Here is a 15374-nt window from a genome sequence, read left to right on the forward strand (position 1 = left end):
TTGAATGTCCAAAACGAGAATATGTATCAAAATCCAGAACAGCTTGTTTTTTACCTTCTAACCCCTGAAATAGCTATGAGCCATTTAGTTATCCCCATGGTACCATTAGGGTTTCTGTACTGAGCCACAATATAAAGTGTGTTACAATAAAGATCAAGAGAAATCTCTCAGCTTGACATGGGCCCAGAGTTCTGTTTCGTCAAGCAATATTTCTGAAGCTCGTAAATTTACCCCCAATTTAAGAGTTTGTATGAGGAACTGATCTTCTCACAGCTCAGCAGCAAAGGTATTGTTGTGCCTTACACAGTTATTTGGTCCATAAAATATCCGTTTATTGCTGTTTAACAAGTTTGTGATATAATTGAATGCAACAATTCCCACATCATTTGGAGAATATTTCACGATGCTTCAGACTCCAGAAATGTGGGTGAGTGCCAGAGGGCTGTGCAGCGCGACCTCCTGCAGATACCTGTTGAGCAATGCTACGTTTACATTTTCATAGAAAGCAGCGATCACCTTCAGCTCAGTGACATCATCATTTACCTCCGTCCTGTTAAGTCTGCTGGTCTGCTAGTGTGCTCTCGCTGCTAAGATGCCTGGATGATTTTGTAGCAGTACTCGCAGTAGTAGTAGTACTACATTCAAAACTGTAATGGCGACATGACTGCCAAGCCAGCCAACTGTGACACTAAATACAAGTCATCACAATGTGCACCAGTGACGCGCTGAGGTTCGTGGCTGCCGAGGCGCTGACGTCATCACTATCGGATCTGAAAACATACAGAAAAAAAAATGCATTTAATCATAAAAACAGACAAAAATGTTCTCCATGTTTTGGCTCCTGTCTGCCACAGCTTCTTCAGCGCTTTGGCTGCTTTAGCGTGAACCTCCTGCTTCCACTGAACATCCAATTTAGAAAATTGCTTTATCTTGGAAATGTAACCCTCCATTGTGACATTACGGCCTGTCAGGAGGAGAAAACAACTGAATGACTGCACTTGACTTTCCTTACAGTAAATTGGAGCTCGCTGTCTCTTCTTCTGCAGCAGAGCGGAGGAGGCGCAAGCAGAATCCCTGAGCTCACTAGCGCCTCCTCCGTGAGGCAGGAGAACTGCGTGCCTCCGTCCTCTCTGTGATCAGAGGGTAAGAAGGTGCTACAGGAGCCCCACCTTCCATCACCTGCTTCTGTACCCTGTACATGAACCTGGTCCCTGTCCCTGTCCCTGGTTCCTGTCCCTGAAGCTGTGCTGTACCTGAACCTGGCCCCGGTCCCTGGTTCCTGTATCTTGTACCTGTACTGTGTCACATTTTTCTCACTTTGAGCAGACAGACACTCGTCTGTCTCAGCGATGCTCTGAAACTAGAGATCATCAATCATCTCAACACAAAGCACCTTTAAAACCTCCATGATCAGAAACAGCTCTGGTTCAGGACCAGAGACTGACCAAGACAGTCCTGGTGGGACAACAGACAGACCAAGTCATCGCCCCGCTGCTGTGCAGGCAACCACCCGCCTCCCCATCCAGTGTCTGCAAGGTCCACGTGGGTGGAAGGAGGACGAGATGCACATTAGTCAACATTTCTGCTGCTGTGACTGAGAATCACTGAGAAAACAGATGGCAGCAGGTCGACGTGTGCAATATTCCCTCCAGCGACGGGCCCATCAGCCGGCGTCTCCCTCAGCCGACGGCCAACAACCGTGTTCACGGCCGTACAGAAATAGCTGTAACTAAGAGAGTGACCTCATATCAGCCTGTTATTTCACGCTCTCTTTGTGTGTGTGTGTGTGTGTGTGTGTGTGTGTGTGTGTGTGTGTGTGTGTGTGTGAAGTGTGTTTTTCCAGCTGAAGGAGGTTGCTGGTGGTGTAACTTTCCTTTAAACCATTTATTTTTCTAATTGTTCACCTTTGGAACTAAATAAAAGTCTAATGGAAAACTAGACTCGGCTTAAACAGAAGAAATTTTCAACTTTTCAAATGCAAGTCACACAACAAAGGCGACACCCAAATGATTTAATGGAACGGTGCATTCACTGTTGACTCACCAAACACTCGCCGTCAATTACGAGGAAAAGGTCACACGCAGTTGTAAAAGTACCAAAGTACCAGATCCATATTAACTGGCTTCAGCACTGAATGTGCTCTACACCATGTACTACTGTACTCCTTCACTTCGATCAGAAGTAAATACAACGTTCTGCAGTGCTTTTAAAACTGAGAGACATTAAATGCCTCTCTCAGAGTTTGTTTGCATGTCAAGTACTCAGAAAGACAGATTTCCAGGGAGAACCGGCCTGAAACAAGTCTGCCAGTCTAGCGCCTGGCTGAGCTGCTCCTGACGCTCCTCGCCACGTGGTTTTGTTTTGGTTTGTTCTTTCAAAAGTGGATGTTAACTTCTCCAAAGGTTTGAACGGGAGGGACGTGCTCGGGGTCGTCGGCCTGCAGATGAACCGCGGATGTAGTTTCCCACCTGGATAAGTGACAAGATGGCGTTCATCTAGCAGACCTGTCGCACAGGCGCCGCCGACCCACCGTCCGACAGAGTCAAACACTGGGAGCCAAACAGTGACTTTCCTCAAGTCTGGATAATTACAACACTTCCTGTCAGACTTTCTCCAACTGTGTACGTTAGGTGGAGTACAACAGTAGCAGAGACGGACGGACACAGTGACTTTGAATGCAAATAACTTGAAGTGGTTTTTGCATTTTTTGTAAAAGTAAACCAGGAGATGAAAACACCTCACTTGAATAAACTCAGCTGTAGTCCAGCGTCCACTCACGTGACTGCACGGCCGTTTCCGCCGTCCTCTTCCTGGTTGTTGTCAAACTTTGTCTTCGTCTCTGGAGAAACACCAACCTGTCCGACACTAGCTGGCACCAGAGAACTGGTCCGACTGGTCCCACTGACAGTCCCTCCTCCAGACCCCCCCACAGTACCTGGGAAACGTCTGGAGACCAGAACAATGAGCCCACCTGTTGTGTTCCGGGTTTTCTTCTTCTACGCTGTCTGTTAATGTCGCCTACACCGCCACCTGCTGATGGAAGTAGGCACTTCGTAACCTGCTTGAATGACTCACAACAGCTGGAATTCCATCTTCTCATTGTGGTATTTGTCAAATTCAATGGAACCATGGCTGGTGCCGCCGGTACCGGAGGCAGCAGAACTGAACCTCCACCACATTCTGCCTTTTACCTTCTGAGCTTCACCTCCACACCCAGAAACTAACTGACACACTGATTCCTCTTCGGTTTCATTTGTCCATTCAACATGATCCCGGTTTCTATCAATCCTGCTTTCTAGTAAGAGAGGGAGCACCAGAGCGGGGCAAGGGGGAGAGGGAGAGTCAAGTCGAGTTAGAAATTTAGCAAACAAAACCATTCAGATTTACAGGCTCATACTGGCGGAGTCTTGTTACAGGTGTATTTACTCAGATGTTCCCTGATAAACTGCTCCCATATATTTTGTCACCAAGTTTAAGTTTGACTTTGGAACCTTAAATGTCCAGCAGCCATTTCCTTGTTGGACCTTCTCAAAGAGTCAATCAGGTCAGTTTCATGACAGGAGAACCTTGCCCGTGTTCCGGGACCATGGAACCTCTCTGGTTCTGCTACTGATCCCCATCTGTTTTTCAACTCTTTGATCCATCTGAGTTGGCAGTTCTACTACAAATACTTCTACACTCTAAACTGGTTGCAGTTTTTCAAATATATTTAAAAGAAATCAGTTCTCCATTTCCCCTCCAGTTGGTGATCGACTTTACCCAGAGAGACCAGGGCACTCCAGCTGCTATTTCCTGCTTCTGTCCAGATGTTCTGTCCAGCTCAGGTGTTTCACTGGTCAAACATGGTGAACACCTGCAGGAGCACGAGCAGGCTACTGGAGCTGTCCACCAGGAGCGTGGGGCCGCGCTCAGGGCCGCAGAGGCTAAATTCACCTCACCTCATCTCTACATTGACAAATATGCAGGGACACAAAAAGCAGGGCACTCGGCAGCCATTACCCAGGCCCGTGTTATGAGCTGTACTTCCCAGACTGCCTCCCAGCAGCCCCCGGAGAGCAGGCGTGAACTGGGTGGATCCAGCAGTGGGACGAGTGCGTAGGTGGAGATGCCGTAGAATTTACTATTACTCACATGTTCAGAGGAGAGCTGGTCCTTCAGAGCTCTGGAAACATGGCGGCGTGACGGCCAACAAGTCAAGATGCACGACCGACACACATCAGATATTTCCGTTTAACCCTCCGAATCCAAAACCGGCACGCAGTTTTGAAAGTTGGGAATTTTAAATTTTTAGCATTTATAGCTAGAAGCTGTAAACACACAAGTGCCATGGGATTCTCACCTTTCTGACAGTCCTCGCATCAGTCGTGGGAGATACGCCACCATCAAAAAAAACAAAAAATCTGCTTGAAATCCTAATCGTTCATCAGAATTACTTGGATGTTCGAGGTTGAAGTACACAAGACTCAAACACGAGGAGCCATGAGCATCAACACAACCAATCAATTTACAGTTGGTTTATACTTCATGATGGATTTTTACATTAATCAAATATTTTGAATGATTTTAGGCTGAAGCACTTCTGACATCTGAAGATTACGATGTTGCATCTCTGACTCCTGGCCGTAGGAGGCAGTGGGTCTGCAACTGGCTGCTCTCTTATTAAGTTGGGGTTTGAAGCTTTTCCAGACAGTCAAATAGCAGTTTTTACATCTCAAGTTTGCTGTCTGTTTCACCAGGAGTATGTGTTGTACATCTGTTTGTATTTTACCAACCTCGACTGGTAAATAGTCCAGTTTGTTCTTGATCCTGATTAGGACTGAAACAGTCTTGACTTGGTCTCCTCGGTCTGGTCTTGGTTTCGGTCTGTTTGTGTGACATTTCTGTGTTTCTATCTTATACTCAGTCTGTCTTCTTTTTTTGCAGTATCTCTACATTCACTCAAGTCATTTCATGACAGTCAGAAGAATCTCCTCAGTTTGCCATATTTTCAACACATTGGTCCATGAGTGTCTGCATGGCAGCCAGAGATGTTGGTGCTCAGACGGCTGCACAACTTTGAGAAGCTGCAGCACCTCGCCGGGTCCGTTTGACTCCACGCTGGGCGGTGCCAACGGTTGGTGCCTCTCATCCAAATGCAGAAGCTTTAGCAGAAGAGATGGATTCCCCTCTGACTGGCAGAGGAACCCGAGCAGCTCACTGGGTCACAAGAAGTACATTTGGAAATGACTCATCTGACAGTTCAGTCGTATGTATTTTTCCTCTCTGGACCTGACAGACACCACAAGGCTCTTTGTTTTCCTGCCCTGGCCCCGGAGCACGGATGCCCAGTGCCAGATGAGTGACTCCATCATGACTGCAAACGTATCTCAGAGCAGTGAAGGATGGAACCAGTGGGTGTTTGGAAAATGTCCCTCAGGACATGAAATATGCTCTTAACAGTTGTGCAACCGTCCTGCTGTAGGCGCTCTCAGCGTGTTCCACTGATAATAAAATCTGATTTGGATGCAGTAGCGTAATGTTTGGTGGTTTATCTCATTTCCCAGGAGTTATTCTCTCTCTACAAAAAAGCCAAAACCTCTCATTAATAATCTGTTCTGGTTTCTGTGAGTTCTGCCCTTAAAGGGTTTTGGTTTGTGGAGGGGCCAAGTTCTGAGCTACCAAACCCCCTGAAAAATGTAAATTAACTGACATGAGTAGCCGTGTCCTGTGAGAACCCTTGTAGATGTGGTGACCACACACACACACACACACACACACACACACGTGTATAGATCGATGGATATGAATTGTATTTGTTTATAAGTAAGATACTAAGCAAACAGGCAGCAGAGACAGTGGCACACCGACAAAAGGCTTTTTAACTGAACGGTGTAGTTGCTTCCTATCTGGGTTTCAACCTTCCAAGGGAAAAATCCAAGCACATCTGGTTTAGTGTCATCAATAAAGCCAATAAAAACTTAAATTTAGTCTATTGTACACATCTAAAAATCTCCCCAAAAAATACACACCTCTGTGTAAAACCATGCTGATTGTCTGTCGTCAGATGTTCATATATGCAATAATTCCCTCCAGAACTGTGGAAATGACGCTGGTGACTTCTTGTTTTGTTTGTTCTGTTTATTCTGATTATGTAAATAGAACAAGGCTTCCTGACTGCCATCAAACTAATTTTTTCCCAACAACATAGAAATGAAAATTGAGGAAGCAAAATAATGAGACACTGAAAATCAGAAAATAAACGACATATTGGTCTTAGCCTATAACACGATATTTTCATGGATAATGGAAATCTTTCATCGTTTCCTTTGACAAATGTGCAGATATGGAGCTTAATTACCATTCAGTCAAACCTAAAATCTCCCCATGAATGACATTTTGTCACTGTATCACAAAGGTGTGACGAATAGCTTCTCTTTTGCAGCTGGTCAAACGATTCCCACCTACGGCCGCAGCCATGAATGTCAGCTGTCACGCAGTGTTTTTCCTCTCATCTCTGATTAATAGCATTAACCAGTAGCTGGCCTCCTGCAGCAGTGGACGCATGAGAGTCCAGAGGCACTTCCAACATGTTTGGACTCCTCAGTCGAGACAAAGACGAGCGGGCAGGAAGCTGCAAGGTTTATGGGAAATGCGATCATCTGGGAGTCGTGAGCACTAAAAATATCACCAGCGAAAGTGAAATTAAGACGTATATTTCTCATGAGAGCTGCGTAGGACGATGGAAGATGAAAAGTTAAGAGCGGAAAACACCAAGCAATGCCTTCTTGTCACAAGTTCACCTGCTTTTCTATTTTAATGACATGGAATGCACAAACTCAGATTATCTTGATGTGATCATTTTTTGCTGTAAGCTAACAATATCATTTGGACTTGTTAGCTTTGAGCTAACGTTATCTTTTCGGTTCTATTTCTCATCAACACGCAGTCTACTGTATGTCTCTTGAAAGAGTCAGCACAGTTGGATATCGGAAGTGGTTTTTCCTTTTAGAATACTTGAGGTGACAAGACTGGACAATCGGCTTCCTCCAGGTATTTTGAATTTGAGACGTCTGTCGTAGGAGCGGACGGGCAGGAAGGAGGTGATGAGCTACGCCACTGGCAGCTCCAAGACCATCTGCACTCAGAGGATCACGTTTGTTTTTGATGACGAGATGAGCAATGCCGTCCATCGGTCCACACTTTCCTCCATCGCTAGTTGTCAATATAGAAGAAATATGATGGTCCCTGTAGTCTGATACCTGGAGTGGATATGGTGGCGCTGGACCTCCACTGTTAGAAATGTCTACTTGAACAGGACCTTGCACTCGTTTTTACCACAGCCAGCAGTGGCAACAGGAAGTTAAGAGAAGAACATTTGAGTCTCGTCAACAGCTGCTACCATCAGGAAGTGGAGTCAGAGGAGTGAACATGGCGGCGTCTCAGGAGTGCTACGTGGGTTTTAGACTCGTCTCATTGATTGCTTTTCTCATTAGTTTTGCTAAAAGTTGCACCAGACGCTGTTTGCCTGAGCTTAACTCTCCCATCACCGTGAACCAGATGTTCCCACTGTAACAGAGAGCGGAAAGGTCCATACTTAGCTCATGAGAAACCTGACTCTAATAAGTGCATTAGCATGACACTGCCATTATTTCATTCTTGTGCATTTTGTAATGCCCCGTGGGCCGACTGCACCCCATCAAAGACCGAGGCAGCTCGCTGGTCCAGCTGGCGGCCGGCCCAGTTGCCTCCTCATCACATCCTGATGTGGGAAAGCTGACAAACGGGACTGCGGGACTCCAGGAGTCTTAATGTGGAGTCCTCAGGGAATTCTGACGTCCACGGACAAGTTTATTACTGTGACCTCCGTGGATGCTTGCCTTTTTTTTATAATCATGGTTCAGAAAAAGTACACCAAATTGAAATAAAGCACATAAAATATCTTCAAATGCAATACAGAATTTTATTGTACAGCAGTTTATCAAGTTTCCTACAACACGTGTTTCATATTTGTTGTTATTTTGGCTTTACTTTAAATTGGTTTTGACGTAGTTTACACAGTAGTGTGGCAGAACACATGTCAACACAAATGCACTCAAGAGGATCCAACTACACGGTAGAGAACCAACAAATACATGTACCTACAACATACGTGCTGCATGGGCACCTGCATGGTGGCTGCTCTGTCTCATCATAGAGAGATGAGAGTCCTGCTTTACTCACCACTGTATAGGAGTCAAAGACATGTCAGGGTTATTAATGTCTAATATTTTGTTTTCTGCGTCCTGGTGTCTTTCTGACGGCCGTAGCCTCAAGCCATGAAAAAGTCAGCGTTGCCTCAAGAGATTTCGTACACAAACACATACCACTTTTAAGGACATGTGTCATGTCTGCATATTTCTAGTTTTCCACGTGTCATTTAATGTGTCATAGATTTGCATTGTGAAGAGCTGGTTTTCACGCACGCGTGCAGCTGCATCATCAGCGGCCATTGTTTCCAATATGGTGGCCAAGATACAAACAACTTGATGTCACAAACAAAGCGATCACTGAAGCATGTTTCTGAAGACCTTCATATTTCACTCCGAGGTCAGATTCACATCATGTGACTAATAACGATCCTGCAAGTGTAGTTGGGTCCATTTTGCAGCTCTGGATGACCACAATGAGCAGACATGTTCTCGACTGATGTCACAGTGGAACTAGACTGCAATGTTGATCTGGGAAGGGCAGCAGAAATATCATTTTCCCATAACCTCATTTTACTTGTAGCTTTACTCCGATGGTTATGCCACACTGACACTCAGGAGTCAGTGGATTGTTATTCAGGACCAGAACAGGGTGGACAAGGTCCTGGCCTTTGACTGTTACTGAAGATCGCTAATAACAGAGAATGAGACAAGATGAGTGGCCAGCGGCTGGATGGATCCCGCCAGTAAACCCCCTGAATCCTCTTTCCGACACCAGCACCAGTGAGGCTGCCAGACTCCCTGAAGATACTCAGTTCTCTGAAACGTGGAAGATCCCAAGTCCCGTTTTAAAAGACAAAAATACCTTTTGTGTTTGTCACCACCCAACAGCTGGCACCTTTTAAATACGTGTTGTGCTGTTGTTTGGGTTTATTTCTTGCCAGCGGTCAGGCTTTCCCGTGCCAAGGTTACACATACTCCTCCCACCACAGCTCTGACCTCTGACCTCGGCTGTGGCATAACAAGCTCTGTGCCACTGTCCTCCTGGCTGGAGTCAGCGCCTGGCAATGGCTGGACCAGCTGAGCCAAGAAAACACAACCCCCTCAGTCACTACACTCACACGCACACTCACACTCACACCAGTGCATGATGCATGTCCAGTGCCAGCTGTCACAGGTGGTTCTGTGGGTGGTTTTTGATGCTGCAGCTTTGCTCCAAGGCCCCACAGACATGCGAGCAGTCCTCCTCCACAGCTTCTTCCTCCACAAATCTCTCCAGCTGTAGTCGGAGCCATGACAGCAGGGCTGGTGGAGCTCCCAGAGAAAGACATGATGATGATCTCCTGCATTCCTCCATGAGAGAGAGAGAGAGAGAGAGAGAGAATGCCACGTTTTATCCCACTTGAGCAAACACCTGAGACAACAGGAGGATTCACTCTGTCTCCGATCAGCAGGTACGTTATCATGTCAACGCTGGTGCATGAATGTCAGACACCCAGTTGCTTTATTTCCAAAAATCGGAGAGATTCATGTTTCCACCGCACAGGAGATTCCCGTTTCACAGGAATGCACCCCCTGCTCCACAGTATGGACCACATGACCATCCTGAGGTGGTTCGATTCTCCGTGTCTCGATCCAGTTCACCAGAGGAGGCAAACGGTGACCTCCCTTGTACATTAGAAGAACCCCTGGGTTCTGCAGTCAGGGTTCCCCTCAGGAGAGTAACGCCACACAGGTCCGTGTCGGGGCTCCCTCACGCTGGCTGGGCTGTGAGAGTTAAACGTAGCAGGAGGGAAATGGAAGAATTCTCTGGTCCTCTTTGCCCTGCTGCTGACAAGCAGACGTGGCACGGGAAAGATGGACGCCGTGACAGCAGGGACCGTCTCCCACTCAGTTCTTTATTATTTCTGCACTCAAAACAGCGACCTGAGTAGCTCGCTAGCTGTAAGGGTGGTGTTTCCTCTGACTCTCTGGCTGCGGTCGCACAGCAGAAGAGATGTGGGCCAGCAGGTGTGAGGAGGAGGGGTGGGATGCGGCATCCTGCAGCGGTGCCTGGTATCCAGGTGTGACAGTGTTACATGTGGACGTTTGACTCGTCTCACCTCATGAGATTCCCTTGGTAGCAGCATGGGATCACTCATTCATCCGGAAGCAGCTGCAGTGTGCAGCAATCAGCACATGCGAGTCCATTGATGCTTTGGCCTGATGCGCTCATGCCAGGCCGGCTCATTCCTTTCACCTTGGGGTGAGTGGACATCAGGTCGATCTGCACGGTACTGAGAGGCATCTCTCTGCTGATGGAACAGTCCTTCGTGACTAGAACTCTGCTTGAAGTTGATGGTGTCACTCCTTGTATGCGTTGGACTGCTCCTGCTCCCTGGTAGTGCTCCGTCGACCCAGCAATTAAAGCTCTTTGTAGTGTTTGGATGGAGTTAAAATCAAGCCAAACAAGTTAACTTGTGAATTGTCAATAAGTTCTCCAACCTGGCAAAATAATAATTGTTCATTATTCATCAGTCTGTTCCACTGAGATGATGTGGGGAACTCATAACTTCACTAAACATTTCCATGGTAACAGTGTGCTCCACCAATCAGAGGTGTTGCTGTTCCACCGTAGGATTATGGGTCGTGTTGCGATTCTCAACAATCTGATTTCCTTCAGTCTAATCAGCTCCAGGAGCATACACATTTATCAGCAACCTCAGATGGTTCTGACACCATGAATGATGTACGGAGGGGACAAGAACCTCACCGTTGAGCTCCAGAGCGAAGGAACCCTTCAAAACAGCTCCCTAAACACACATGAGCTTCAGCGCAGGTGGGACAGGTTGGGAGGTCACGGTTCTGTCATGAATGTGTCAGGAAAGATGACTAAGCCCAAACACCAGAGATCTCTAGAAAGAAGAACGACACTGGAATGGTGAATAAGCACATGCGCACGTGAAAGGAGAACTTCATAACAAACAGTATGTGAGGCTTATTTGCTCTGCCGCTTGTTTGCTGACTCTGCCTTTCCTCCTGTGCGGCCTTAAGCTCACATTCCCATCCAGCCAGGACTCATCCTGTGGTGCTCAGAGACCAGCCAAAGGAGCCTTGCCCTTGTTTCCACAGTAGTCTGAACATTTACTGATCCCTGCGCAGGAAGGAGGGATCTCAAGGTGAGCGATTCATGCCCCGTACGTCCAGTAACGGGAGGCTACATTCTGGAGGTGGTTGAAGGCTTCCTGTCGGCTGACAGACAGCTCTGCAAGGTAGGACAGAGTACAAAGCAGAGTTCAGGGAGAGAAGATAGGCCTATCCAAAAAACTCCCACATCGAAGTGTTTTCTCTGAAAACCTCTGAGACACTTGAGATAAGTTTTCACCCTGAGATGCTTCACAATGTCTTCGCTGTGCTTCCCCCTCAGCTCAGGGAGCAGTGGCTGCAGGGAACTCCGCGACCTTCGGTGGTGGGTGGTGGACAGTGGAGGCGCAGTAATGCGCAGGAAAAGCATCCCCAGAATCCTTTGGTGGCTGCCAAAGTTAACATACACCAGGGGATTCAGTATCAAAGTATCCAATATTTGGCTCCACAAACACAATAGCCACTAGGAAAACACAAGCCAAGGAGTTCCCTGCTGCCTATTTAAATAGAAAACGTTTAATTATGAACATTTGGGAAATCAAACTGCTCTGCCTTGGGTACTTTGCACCAGACTCCCTCCCGCTTCTGAAAGCATAGCTTGAAGTCTTTCACCAACATCAAAACTACACACGGTTTCACCATTGTCTTCCCGCTCTGCTGGGCAGCGTTTCTTCATTTCAGCCTCATTTATGTAGTGAAGAAGATGAAGAAGAGCCTGTTGAAAGAACCGCCGTTTAGAACTCCAACCCACAGCTGGTATGATGTTATTTGTTCACTCGGGACATTTCTGATATCTGATCCTTTATGTGGGATTTGATAGCCCCCCAGAATATTTTTTACAGTTCCCTCCCTCAACATCCAAAAGGTTTCTCAGTCCCATCGCCTGAGGCTCTTCCAGCTAATCAGTAAAGGCCGAACGCTAATCTGGAATATCAAGGAAAGGTTAGAATATTATCCCATAATGACGGAGACGAGCCTCCACTCAGGAGTGTCACCAGTATCACAAGTCTCATGTCTGCAGGGTTCTCAGCCAAACCAGGTAACAGTTACTCCCAAAGTAGGTGGCGGTGCTTAAGTGTCCTCTCACCTTGTGGAGGTGCGTTCCCTCACCAATCATCAAGTCAGGCATTCCTAACCAGATCGAAGCCCTCAGCTCGCATCTGCTCCGGAGGGCTGTTATTCCATCTCCATGCTCATTTCCTCCTCCGCCAGGTGAGCCGTGTTACTGCTGTTCCTCTCGACTGAAACCTCAAACACACAAATTCATCACTGATTTACAATTTACAGCGACACAATTAATCATCATGTTTAGGAAGGCTCGTGTAAAGTTGAGCACCCCCATGACGATGCAGAGCAAATCAATCTTATGAGTGTATTTAGAAGGTTCAAGAGTATTCAATTTAAATGGTATTAGCAATAATAATAAACGATGTCATAATTTTGAATCCAAAATTGCAACTGCCTCCATTTCCTGTGACAGGAGATCGATCATTATATCTTCAAAGGTTCTCGATGTTGGCACGTGCAACATGAGGTTCATGGTGCCCTGAGCAGACGACGGCAAAACCCTGGAAATGTTTGATGCCTTTGAATTTTAGCTGTGACGTACTTCACTTGTTGTTACTGGCATCAGTCTTCAGATTAAAGTTCCCAAATCTGCATGCGTACCCTGACTGCAAAAAATGCTCATTGGCAATCAATAATCAATCGCCATGCTTTCATAAAGCACATTTTTGGTGATTTTCTGTAAATGCCACAAAAGCAGAAATGTCAGTTGCAGTCCGTGGTACCAGAGGGGAACTACATGGTGTCCCCCGAGAGACCCTGAGGCCCGAGGCCCTGCTCCTCCTTCACGCAAGCAAAACCACCAGCCGACTGCAGGAGAGCGAGCTGCTGCGCCTCGCCCGCGAGGTCATGCCCGCCATACCTTCCACCTGGAAAATGGGCCAGGAATGGATTACTGCTCCCAAACGTACTACTGTTACAGGTTGTGTAACTTATTAATATCAGACTTATTCCCACTGATTGATGAATGATTTCCCCTCTTAGATGAGAACATTCAACATCCCCTCTCAGAGACGAGTGAAGTGTTCAAGCTTCTGGCACTTGGAATGAACCTCTGCAGACAACAGTCAAGGCGAAGTGTAGCTTTACCCTGGAGGACTGATGTTTCCTCAGCAGTGTGGTATCAATTCTTTATCTCTGAGCCATAAAAAGGGGGATTAAGTCTTGGAGGTGTGCCAGGTTCTGGGTGAGGGCGTCGAGAGCAGAACTCACTGCAGCGTCAGTGATTGATCTGCAGACTGGAGCCAGCTGGGCAATTTCTGTTGAATATATTCAAGTAGAAGTTGGCTGCCTTCAGAAGTTTTTCCTTCTCCTTCTATTTTCTTGCTCCATCTTAGATTCCAGTGGTTTTTCAGCTTGGTGTAAGTAGTTTGGTATCTTCTTATGTCACATTCCTGTTCAGCTTGTTCATGGACTGCTCGCCTGTTGTTACATTGCCGATAATTCAGTTTTCACATTTATCAATCAGCTGTCAATGTCAGACCTTTTACTATCAGAGAATGTTGAGGTTTTACCTTTGAAATGAAGAGAACAGTTTCAAGTGTTCTCCAGAGAACGAGGAGGCCTTGCTCCTGCAGCTTTGCTTCTGTCCGTCTACAACATGGATCTTTGTTGGAATGATTGAGGCTAAACTCATGATCAGTGTGAAGAGTGCAAAACTCAAGGATGTGAGCAGGAGGAACCAAACTGAACAGATGAACCAGTAGTGACAGAAGCTGTTCACCAAACTAAAATACAAACTAGAGAGTATGAGAATTAGAACAAGTATCCAGTACTAAGTAATACTGTGCTTGTGCCGAGGCCGAGTAACAACGGAGCAACCACGCGATCTGATCAAAAACATCTGAAGCTTCGTCTGGTGCTTTTTAAAGTTTTAATAAAGGTTGTAACTTCTGACCAATCTCTGACGTCTTGAAACCCATCCATCCATCTATCCATCCCTCCCTCTATCATCCCTCCATGTTCCCCCTCTCCTCCTGTTCAGGGTGGTGGGGGTGGAGCCTATCCCAGCAGCCTTCCCCCTGGACAGGTCACCAGTCCATGGCAGGGCCAACACATAGAGACAGACAACCATTGGCTCTCCCAGCCACGCCTACGGTCAATTTAGAGTCTGGATTAACCTGGTCCCTCTTGATGTCTTTGGACTGTGGAGGAAGCTGGAGTACCAGAGAGAACCCAGCAGGAACAGGGAGAACATGGAGACTCACCCAGAAAGACCCCGTGCTGCAGCCGGGGCTCCACCACAACCTTCTTGCTGGGGGGCCACAGGGAGGACCACTGCTCCACCCTGCTGCCTGTCTTGAAACCAGTTTAGCAAATAACACTCACAAGTCCTGCTTGTTTCTGGATGAAGCCCTGCCCCTCTGAGCAGGGATCCAGGTAGATGTGGGGTTTGTGCAGATGCAGGTGTACTTGCTCACCCCACTGATGACACAACCAGAAACAGGTGAGAGACTCAGGTGATCATGGAGCAAAGGCGGGAAAACAGCTGCAAGTGGGAAGAGGTGGAGCAAGGACAGCTCCTGGTACTTTACTGGCTTTGAAGGCCCGAAGCTACCAGAGTTAGCCAGAACCAGAACAACAGTTCGTCAGCAATGTTAAACCGGAGCTTTGTTAGAGAGCTCAACGGCGCTGGCCCAGCTTCTCCGCCAGCCAGAACTGTCTGTGTGAGGGGTTCTGTGTCGGTGGGTCTGGGGTGGCCATGTCCTGTCTTGCCATCCAAACAGCTCTCAGCACAGCAGCAGCAGGTGGCTTCTGCTGCCCTGCAGCTCCAAACCTCCTCCAGCCAAACACAACAGCCGTCTGGCCCACGAGGCCCATGTCAAACAGCTTCTTTAGCGAGTGCACCGAGGTCTGATGGATCATTTTCCTCTTTTTTATCTGAAGCTCTGGTGTTGGGAGCTGGGCTGCTGAGTCCTACGCAAGCACATTCCCCTCTCCTGCAGCTCCGTGGCTCAGTGTCATGTTGACGTGTGGATACAGCGGAGCGGCGACGGCTACTTCATAAAACCACAGAACATC

General features: G+C 47.2%; 2 long non-coding RNA genes across 2 annotated transcripts; both read right to left on the reverse strand.

Annotated features, from left to right (window-relative positions):
- Positions 1-319: 319 nt before the first annotated feature.
- Positions 320-2987, reverse strand: LOC147246967 (uncharacterized). Its single transcript, XR_015109877.1, has 3 exons — positions 2779-2987; positions 544-770; positions 320-469 (listed from the first exon to the last, which is right to left on the reverse strand). It is a non-coding gene; the product is annotated as an uncharacterized LOC147246967 (long non-coding RNA).
- Positions 2988-7981: 4994 nt separating this feature from the next.
- LOC147246968 (uncharacterized) lies at positions 7982-14672 on the reverse strand. The gene is made up of 7 exons (XR_015109795.1): positions 14561-14672; positions 12376-12529; positions 11928-12003; positions 11530-11677; positions 11204-11409; positions 10918-11059; positions 7982-9508 (listed from the first exon to the last, which is right to left on the reverse strand). It is a non-coding gene; the product is annotated as an uncharacterized LOC147246968 (long non-coding RNA).
- Positions 14673-15374: the final 702 nt, after the last annotated feature.

Source organism: Aulostomus chinensis, chromosome 17, assembly GCF_037954235.1.
Source record: "Aulostomus chinensis isolate RoL2024-O1b breed Wild chromosome 17, RoL_Achi_v1.0, whole genome shotgun sequence".
In the NCBI taxonomy this organism is placed as follows: Eukaryota; Metazoa; Chordata; class Actinopteri; order Syngnathiformes; family Aulostomidae; genus Aulostomus; species Aulostomus chinensis.